This window comes from Chrysochloris asiatica, unplaced genomic scaffold, assembly GCF_000296735.1.
Source record: "Chrysochloris asiatica unplaced genomic scaffold, ChrAsi1.0 scaffold00143, whole genome shotgun sequence".
NCBI lineage: Eukaryota > Metazoa > Chordata > Mammalia > Afrosoricida > Chrysochloridae > Chrysochloris > Chrysochloris asiatica.
The window spans coordinates 4,850,999-4,861,867 of record NW_006408661.1 but is presented as its reverse complement, the minus strand read 5'-3'; the positions used below and the strand labels follow the sequence as shown (position 1 = coordinate 4,861,867).

General features: G+C 39.6%; 1 pseudogene; it reads left to right on the top strand.

Moving 5' to 3' along the window:
• The first annotated feature begins 2,914 nt into the window (after positions 1–2,914).
• Positions 2,915–10,404, top strand: LOC102828463 (annotated as a pseudogene).
• The last annotated feature ends 465 nt before the right edge of the window (positions 10,405–10,869 follow it).

Sequence of the window (10,869 nt, the reverse complement as noted above, 5' to 3'; positions counted from 1 at the left end):
AGGGTCAGCAAAAAAGAAGACCTCCAATGACATAGATTGGTACCGCTGCAGCAACTATGGGCTCAAGCATAACAATAATTGTGAGGATGATGCAGGTTTGGGCAATGTTCCATCATGTTGTTTGAATTGGAGCTGACTCAATGGCACCTAACAGCAATAACAATGCCTAGGATATCAATCTTTGTTTGGAATTTTACTTTGGACAATTTTGCATTTTCACAGATTAATATTATGTGCATTCCATGTTCAGATTATTAATGGATATTTATAACTTTTTCTCCTCATTTTTAGTTTTGCTTCATCAGGAAATAAGGTCTTGAAAACTTTGGTCCATTCTTGTTACTATGGTCCACTCTACTTTTTGGAGGCTTCCCCTTTCATATTTTCAGTGCCTTCCCACCTAAGGTGTTCATCTTCCTGCACTATATCTGACAATCTTCTGCTGCTACTCACAATGTTTTTATCTTCCAGCACTATACTTGATAATTTTCCACTGCTGTTCATAAGAATTCTAGTGGGTAAACATTCAGAAGTCATCTACCTCTCTTTTTTCCTAGTTTGTCTTACCCTGGAAGGTCTGCTGAAACCTACTCATCATGGGTGACCTGCTAGTAGTTAAAATATTTGTTGCATAGCTTTCAGCATCACAACAACATGCAAGCCACTATGACACATTGACAGACAAGTGGCAATTTTAGTTATCAGTAGTGATAAATTACTTGCAAGATATCTCACAAGTTCTGAAACTCAAAACTCCAGCTCTTAGCATGAAAATGGAACATCATGTTACCATAATTTTTGTATATAATTTATTTCTTTCATTGAGAGGCCAATTTCTGGCCTAGAGTTTGAACATTATGCATGGCATGGTTAATAAGGTTGTTATTGGAGAACATATGCGAGGTAGCAAACTAGACAGAAATGATTCACAGACCTACTGCAACAAAGATATGGAAGGCTAAATGGAACACATGTAGATGATAGTTCTGCAACCCTGAGCTTCAGATGAAGTGATAGAGAATTGGATTGAATGCCTATAGTCAAACAAGTGAACTGTTACCATGATCAAACATGGAACGGCCATTCTTGAACTTTTGTGAGTGACTTTGAAAGCAAATGGTGGCTTGGTGGTGCAGAGGCATACTGGTGACTGACTGAGTGGAAGGCCAGATGTAGTGTGGCCATCTTGAACTTCTGAAAGTGGCTTTGCAAGCAGACAGCAGCTTAGAGGGACAAAGGCATACTGGTAACAGGCAGAGAGAATGGAGCAATTTTTTCTTGTTCATCACATTATTCTACTGACCAGATGCATGACCAGTCCCACCCTCATCCACCCTTAGGAAAGCTTCTGTTCTCAGGGCAGTTGGAATTGAACAGGGGTGAGCATCACTCTGGTGAATGCATCACTGTGAGTTTGATGGTGTCTGCACCAACTTCAGTGCCTGGATTCAAGCTAGCCTTGCTCCAGAACTGCAGAGCTTGTCCTGGCCAGCCCTGTACTAATGGAAACTCTCATGGCCATCTGCCCTGACACCCCTGACTTCCCTCTGAACTGAAAGACAATATGTAGGTCCATAGGAACTCCATCTAGAGCCATCTTATCCCTTGCTCACCCACTGTATGAGCTCCTTGTTTGACATGAGCCCACCAGAGCTTTCTCTTCTCTGGATCTGGCATCTGCTTTTCATTATTTTTATTTGTTTATTCTTTCTTTTCCTTCTTCTTCTCTTTCCCTTCCCTTGCTTTTATCCTTTCTATCTCCATGTTCATCTTTTCTTTTCTTTCTTTCTTTCTTCTATTTCTCTTTCCCTCAGCCTCTTCTTTTTTCTTTTTTTGCTCTTAACTTTCTTTACCACTTTCTGGTCTCTTTCTCTTTCCTTAATCCCCTTCCCTAATTGTGTTTTGTTCTTTTTTCTTTTCTGTGCTACTTTCCCCTCTCTATTTTATTACTTTTTTTGTTGTATCTTTTGCCAGACTTTCTTCTTTATTAATTTCTTTTTGACTATTGTTTGCTTGTTTTTCTCTTTTATATATGCTTGTGTGTGTTTTCTCTTCTTGCTTCACCTGACAGAAAATAGCATCCATGTTCATACCATACAACCATTACAACTGTACCCTCTGCTACCTCACCCACTGGACTAGAACCAATATGAACAAGCAAATCTATAACTACAACAACCAATAACAGTCAAACCCATTCTAAACTGAGCTGCACGAATAATGAATGGATAACTAAACATGCTTCCTTTCTTTAATTACACTCACTAGGAGACAGTTGGTGACTTTCTAAGAGCATACAAACAAACAATCATCAATTAAATATAAATACAATGATACCACAATGCCTTGGAGGCAAAAGATAATTTCTGCTTACAAGAAGAAACAAGACAAAGTGACTCAAATAAGTGACCAAGATGAAGAGCCAGAAAATGTTTTTGAGGAAGAAAAGCCATTGGAACTACCTGAACTAGAATGAAAAAGAATGATATTTAGATACTTTTAATATACTGAAGGAGCTCTGATAGCGTAGTGGTTGCGAATTGTGTGTGAACCGTAAGGTCAGCAGTTCGAAACTACCATCTGCTCCGCGGGAGAAAGATGAGGCTTTCTGCTCCCATAAAGATTTACAGCCTCGGAAACCCTGTGCAGGGTCGCTATGGGTCGGAACCGACTCGATGGCACTTAACAACAACAACATATTGAGAGAAAGTTTGAGGAAAGCAAGGAAGAATTCAGGAAACACTACACAACAAATGAATGAAATAGATGAAATATCACAGACAATACAAAACCTGTAAGAAATATAGAAAAGTTTAATACTAAGATTTCAGAGATGGATACTGCATGGGAAGGGCAAGGTAGTAGATCTGAATCAATGGATTAGGTGGTGCTGTTGTCTTGGATTCTTGCCACCATGAAGGATGTATCAGGCTTTCTACAGCAGAGCCAGAGCTTTGGACCTGGTAAGGCTGCCGTGATGCACCATTTAGAGGAACTCGAAATGAAGAAGTTATAGCATCAGCTGCTTGATTTTGTGCAGGACCTGTGCTTTACCCAAGGAGATGGTCTCATTAAGCTTTATGAAAACTTCATCAGTGAATTTGAACACAGGGTGAACCCTTTGTCCCTGGTGGATCTCATTCTTCATGTTGTGAGACAGATGACAGACCCCAATGTGGCTCTCACTTTTGGAGAAGACCCGTGAGAAGGTGAAAAGCAGTGATGAGGCAGTGATCCTGTGAGCAATCAGAGAACTAAAATTAAATACTGGGGACTTGCAAGTTACAAAGGAGACAATTGAGGAGGTTAAAGAAATGCTCAACAACCTACCATGGGTTGTTGTGACAATGAATGGAGTGATGTTCATCTACAGCTGCTTCTACAACTGGTCCAGTAAATACTACCAGACCATTGGGAACTGTGCATCCTATTACAAGGATGCCCTTGGTTTCTGGGCTGCATCAACATTAAGGACCTGCCAGTATCACAGCAGCAGGAGAGGGCTTTCACGCTGGGGCTTCCTGGACTGCTTGGCAAAGATGTGTTTAATTTCGGAGAGCTCCTCATGCACCTGTCCTGTAGTCACTAAGGAACTCAGACCATCAGTGGCTCACTGACACTCTGTGTGCCTGACGCAAGCCATGGTATGTTCAATAACCTCATATGCATACGAAAGCTGGACAGTGAATAAGGAACACCATAGAAGAATTGATGCCTTTGAGTTATGGTGTTGGAGGAGAATATTGACAGTGCCATGGGCTGTCAAAAGAACCAACAGATCTGTGTTGGAAGAAGTGCAGCCAGAGTACTCCTTGGAGGCCAGGATGGCCAAACTTCGTCTCTCATACTTCAGACATATCGTCAGGAGGGACCAGTTGCTGGAGAAGAATACCATGTTTGATAAGGTGGAAGGTCAGAGAAAAAGAGGAAGACCCCCAGTGAGATGGATTGGCAAAGTGGCAGCATCAATGGGCTCAAGTTTCGTTCTGCTGTGCATAAGGTCACTATGAGTTGGTACCAACTCGATGGCACCTAACAACAATGCTTTCAACAGTGGCAATGTAGAGAAATTCCAAGCCCTGAAGACTGCCTGAGGCCAACAGCCTGACTTAGATGCCAATGAATCCCTGCTTCTCAGGAAGATCCTGCTGCTATGCCTTATGGAGATGACTGTCACACAGCGTGCCAACCACAGACAATTCACTTTTGAGGAAATTGACTTCTGGTGTGGTGTTGTAGATCAGTGCTAGACTGAAAACCACAAGGTTGAGAATTCAAACCCACCAGCTACTCATTGGAAACCCTATACAGGGTTGCTGTGAGTTGGAACTGACTTGACAGCACTTAGCAGCAACAACAACAACATGTTCTAATAAGGAGCCCTGGTTCCGTAGTGGATTAAGATCTGGGCTGCTAATCACAAGGTCGGTAGTTCAAATCTACCAGTCACTCCACAGGAGAAAGGTGAGACTTTCTGATGCTGTAAAGATAACAGTCTTGGAAACCCTACACAGGATCACTATGAGTCAGAATGGACTCATGGCACACAAGTGCCACCACCACCACCATGTTCCAAAAAAGTATTAAGTTGATCCATATCATATGAGTGACTTATATGAATTTATTATACAATTAATCAGTAACTTAATTATATAATACAAAAATGCCTATGTGATAGAGTCTGAAAGGTAGAAAAGAGCCTTAGTTCACTACCCACTATTTTCATAACCCAAATTTCCAGCTTGACTTGTGTGTGGGGCAAAGATGGAGGGAAAGGAAGAAAGTGGGGAGGAAGAAAAAGTAGAACAAAAGAGTTGTCAGCTTCTCTTTGAATGTAAATACTGTTATGCTGGGTTAACTTATTGAACATTCAATTATCCCCTTACAATTTGTTCTTCTAGAAAGAATCAATTTACTTAGTGTTTACACTCTTTAAATACCTAGAGTTCGTGCAAATGGAAATATAACTAATGTTTATTATTTGATAGGTACTATTTTTTGGTGGGTCCTGGTGTGGCACTGTGGGTTGATGTACTGGACTGCAAAGTTGGTTTGAACCACAAGGTTGGCATTCAAGCTCACCAAATGTTCTTCATAAACAGGGTTGCTATGGGTCAGACCCTACTTGACAACACTTAAAAACAACAACAACAGTTTTTGGGTGGGGAGTCCTGGTGTGGCTTGATTCAACCGCACTTAACAACAACAACAGTTTTGGGGTGATGCAAACTATTAATGTGCTCAGTTGCTAACTGAAGGGTTAAAGATCCAACTCTACCCAGAGGCACCTTGGGAGGAAGTCCTGGTGATCTGTTTCTGAAAAATCAGTTACTGAAAATCCTTGTCAAGCAAAGTTCTACTTGGACACACAGGATTGTCATGAGTCAGAGTAAACTTGACAGCAACTAATTGTTGTTGTTAGGTGCCACTGAGTTGGTATTGATTCGTAGCAACCCTATGTACAACAGAATGAAACACTGCCCAGTCCTGGGCCAACCTCACAACTGTTGCTACACCTGATCCCATTGTTGCCACCACTGTGTCAATCCATCTCATTGTGGTCTTGCTCTTTTTCTCCAACCCTTCACTTTACCACACCTGATATCCTCCATGGACTGGCTCCTGCTGCTAATAGGTCCAACATATGAGAGATGAAGTCTGGCCAGTCTGGCTTCCAAGAAGCACTCTGGCTATACTTCTTCCAACACAGATCTGTTTATTCTTTTGGCAGTCCATGTTACTTTCAATATTCTCCCCAAACATCATAATTCAATTGCATCAATTCTTCTCTGGTTTTCCTTATTTACTGTGCATGTGCAATTTTCACATGCATAGGAGATATTTAAAAATACCATAGCTTGGGTCAGGCACACCTTAGGCCTCAAACTGACATCTTTAATCTTCAACACTTTATGAAGTTTGTGAGCAGATTTGCCTAATGTAAAATGCCATTTGATTTCTTGACTGCTGCTTCCATGAGTGTTGATGGTTGATCTGAGCAAAATGAAGTCTTTGGTAACTTCAATCTTTTCTCCATTTATATGGATGTTGTTTATTGGTCCAGTGGTGAGGACTTTTTTTTCTTTACATTGAGATTCAACCCATTTAGAATGCTGTGGTTTTTGATCTTCATTAGTAAGATTTTTAAGTCCTCTTTGCTTTCAGCAAGCAAGGCTGTATCATCTGCATATCACAGATTACTAATGGGTCTTCTGCCAATCCTGATGTCATGTTTTTCTTCATAATATCCAGATTCCTGGATTATATGCACAACATATGAACTGAATAAGTATGGTGAAAGAATACAGCCCTCGTGCATACCTTTCCTAACTCACCCATATTTTCCTGAATATTGTGATTTCTTCACTTGTGAGTGTGGGAAACTGACGTCCTGGATCTTATCGTAGATCTGGATCTCTGGAGTTGTTGTATGAGCGCTTCCTTCATGAGATCCCCCTCCCTTCTCACCGTAGCGTACCCTACCTGGTTTTCGTGGCTATGGCCCCAAGAGTGAAGTCTAGAGCTCCACTTTTAATGAGAAGAAATAACTAAATGTCCATTAATAATCAGAACATTTAATGTACTAAGTATGAATTTTGGAAAATGTGGTGGTGGTGGGTGCAGGCTAATAGGGTACGCCCTTTGGTTGGGTGAGGATGCATGGACTGGATGGTAACTTGCCAATGAAATGATAGATGATGGAATGAATGTAAAGCTAATGTTATCCCATGTAGACTATCACACAATTCACAATAAAACATTTTTTAAAATGAAATGGAATGCATAAACATTGATATCCTATGTATTAATGAGTTGAAATGGACTGGTACTGGCTATTTTAAATCTAAAAAGCGTATGGTTTACTATGCCAGGAATAACAAACTGAAGAGGAATGGTGTCACATTCATCATAAAAAGAAATTTCAAAATCTCCCTTGAAGTGCAGTGCTATTTGATAATATCCATATGCCTAAAAGGAAGACCAGTTAATACCACTATTATTCACATTTATGCTCCAACCACTAAAGCCAGTGATGATGAAATTGAAGAATTCTATTAACTTTTTCAGTCTGAAATTGATCAAACATATAATCAAGCTATATTGATCATTACTAGTGAGTGGAATATGTAGGTTGGAAACAAGGTCAGTAGTTGAAAAATATGGCCTTGGTGATAGAAATGATGCTAGAGGATTTTTCAAGACCAATGACCTCTTCATTGCAAGTACCTTTTTAAAATAACATAAAAGAAGACTATACACACAGAAATCACCAGATGGAATACAGAAAAATTAAACTGACTACATGTGTGGAAAGAGTCGTTGGAAAAGCTCCATCTCATCAGCTAAAATAAGGCCAAGGGCAGACTGTGGAACAGACCATCAATTGATCGGACGCAAATTGAGACTACAGCTGAAGAAAATGAAAGCAAGGCCATGAGAGCCGAAATATGACCTTGAAAATACCCCTCCTGAATTTAGAGATAATTTTAGGAGCAGATTTGATGCATGAAGCAGTAATGATCAAAACCAAGAACAGTTACAGGATGATATCAAGAGCCTCATACAGGAAGAAACCAAGAGAACATTAAGAAATCAAAACAGAAAGAAAAGACCAAAACAGATGTCAGAAAAGATTCTCACACTTGCTCTCCAGTGTGGAGATACTAAAGCAAATGGAAGAAATAAAGAGGTAAAAGAGCTGAACAGAAAACTTCAAAGGTCAGCTTGAGAAGACAAAGTCAAATATTATAATGAAATGTGCAAAGACCTAGAGTGAGAAAACGAAAAGGAAAGAACACACTCAGCATTTCTCAATCTCAAAGAACTAAGGGAAAAAGTCTCAAGTCTCAATTTGCAGCACAGAAGGATCCTTTGGACAAAATGTTGAAGATGCAGAAAGTATCAAAAGAAGATGGAAAGAAAACAGAGTCGCTGTACCAAAAAGAAATGGTTGATGTTCAACCATTTCAAGAGGTAGGATATGATCAAGAGCCATATGCATACGATCAAGAGCCAGGTAGCAATGGTAATGGAGGAAGAAGTCAAACATGCACTGAAAGCATTGGTAAATGACAAGGTTCTGGGAATTGATGGAATACAAACAGAACTCTTTCAACAAGCTGATGAAGCCCTGGAGCCGCTCGCTCATCTTTGCCAAGAAATTTAGAAGGCAGCTACCTGGCCAACTGATTGGAAGAGATCCATATTTCTGCCCATTTCAAAGAGAGGTGACCCAATGGAATGTGGAAATCATTGGACAATATCATTAATATCATATGTAAATAAAATTTCATTAAAGGTAATTTAAAAACTGCTCCAACAGTATACAGACAGGGAAATGTCAGAGGTTCAAGCCAGATTCAGAAGAGGACATGGAGCGAGGGCTATCACTGATGACGTATGATAGATCTTGGCTGAAAGCAGAGTATACCAGAAAGATGTTTTCACCTGTGCTTCATTGGCTATGTAAAGGCTTTCAACTATGTGTATCATGACAAGCTGTGGATAGCATTGTGGAGAATGAGTATTCTGGAGCACTTAATTATGTTCATGAGGAATCTGTACATAGTTCCAACAGAACAAGGAATGGTTTAAATTCAGAAATGGTGTTCACTAGGGTTGTATTCTTTCACCATATTTATTCAATCTGTATGATGACCAAATAATCTGAGAAACTGTATTATATAAAGAAAAATGTGGCATCAGGATTGAAGGAAGACTCATTAACAATCTATGATAGGTAGATGATACAATCTTGCTTGCTGAAAGTCAAGAGGACTTAAAATATTTACTGATGAAGATTAAAGACCACAGCCTTTGGTATGGGTTGTGCCTCAATGTAAAGAAAACAAAAATTTTCACCACTGAACCGGTAAGTAACATAACAATAAATGGAGAAAAGATTGAAGTTGTCACAGAATTATTTTGCTTGGATCAACCATCAACACTCATGGAATCAGCAGTCAAGAAATCAAACGATGTATCACATTAGACAAATCTGCTGCACAAGATCTTTTTAAAAGTGTTCCAGAGTAAAGATGTCAGTTAGAGTCAGGCTCACCTGACTCAAGCCATGGTATTTTGAATACCTTCATATACATGTGAAAGTTGGACAATGATTGAGGAAGACCATAGAAGAATTGATGCATTTGAGTTAATGGTGTTAGAGTAGTATGTTAAAAGTATCATGGACTGTCAGAAGAACAAACAAATCTGTGTTGGAAGAAGTACAGCTAGAATGCTCCTTAGAAGATAGGATGACTAAAACATCATCTCTCGTTTTTCAGATATATTATCAGGAAGGACCTGTTTCTAGAGAAGATTTTATGCTTGGTAAAGTGGAGTGTCAGCAGAAAAGAAGGAGCCTTCCAATTAAATGGATTGGCTCAGTGGCAGCAGCAATTGGGTCAAGCAATTGGATAGTAATGATTGTTAGGTTGGCTAAGGACAGGGCATTGTTTCATTCTGTTATGCATAATGTTGCTGAGTCAGAACCGACACGATGGCACATAAAAACAACAACAACAAGTCTACAAAGACAATGTTCTACACCATTCTTTGGTGAATAGTGTCTGGGAACTTGAAAACTCATGAGCAGTCACCTGAGGTGCAATTATTGGTCTCTCCATGTGTAGAAGGAACAAGAGTGATACGAATTGAAGAATCTTAGACTCAATTAGTCCAGTGGACTAATGAAACATGTGAACATCAGTCTCCATGACTCTGAGACCAGATGAATTAGATGGTGCCCAGCTACCACTACCAACTACTCTGAAAGGGTCCTGATAGAGTGGGAGAAAATGTGGAGCAAAAATAAAAATTATTTTTTAAAAAACCACTAAAAGCAGATTTACTACTTTAAGAGAGCCTGGAGGAACCTGAAACTATGACCCTGACCACCCTTCAGGTCTGGAAAGGAATTCACCCTTATGGCCCAATTTTCAGCCAAGCAGTAGATAGGTATATAGATAGTGGCAACAATACTAGTAAGACATGTTCATCATGGAATGGCCAATCATTCAAAATTGCAAATAGGAACCACAGGAAGAAAGTGGGATAACTGTTGTTTCATGTCAGAGATTGTAATCATTGAGATGAAACAAAGTGTATGATTTGCTGAATGTAAAATTGATGATCTTGTCTGTAAAATCTTCATTTCATGCACAATAAACAAGTTGGGAAAAAAACAACAAAAAAAAGAAATTGAAGAAAGATATCCAGGGAGTGGCATAGTGCTTTTGAGACAGTGCTATCCCCACAAGTAAAGCATTCTAGACAGTAGGCAGCAACACTTATTGGACATTATGGTTTTTCTTATCCTCTATCTAGTCCATGTCCAAGAACCAGGCAGTGATGATGCTGGTCATAAAAGCAGAAGGTAGAGACCTCATTTCAGCTTCATGAAGTCATTGCAGATGAAAGGAGAGCAGACTTAATATAATGTTATGTAGAGGCAGGGTTCCACTCTATATCTGTTTGGTTCTCAGAACTGAACCTGGAAAGCAGATGAATGTGCAGTGACCTTCTCCATGTTCTACTGCCATCAAATCAAGTCTGATGCATAGAAAACCCATAGGACAGAGAAGAACTGCTCCATAGGTCTTCCAAATCTAAATCTTTACAGAAGTAGACAGTTTCATTTTTGTTCCTTGGAGTTACTGATGGGTTTGAACATCCAACTTTGCTATTAGCAGCCTAATGCTTACCACACTGCACCACCTTGTGGGAAGGACACACTTAATAAATTCTCCAAAATGTCAGAGAAAAATGACTTCAGGTAAAACAAAACAACAAAAAACAGAGAGTGAGAGCTGAGTCTAATAGATAAAGAAGACAAACAACAGAGATTCAATGTAAGAATTATGGATG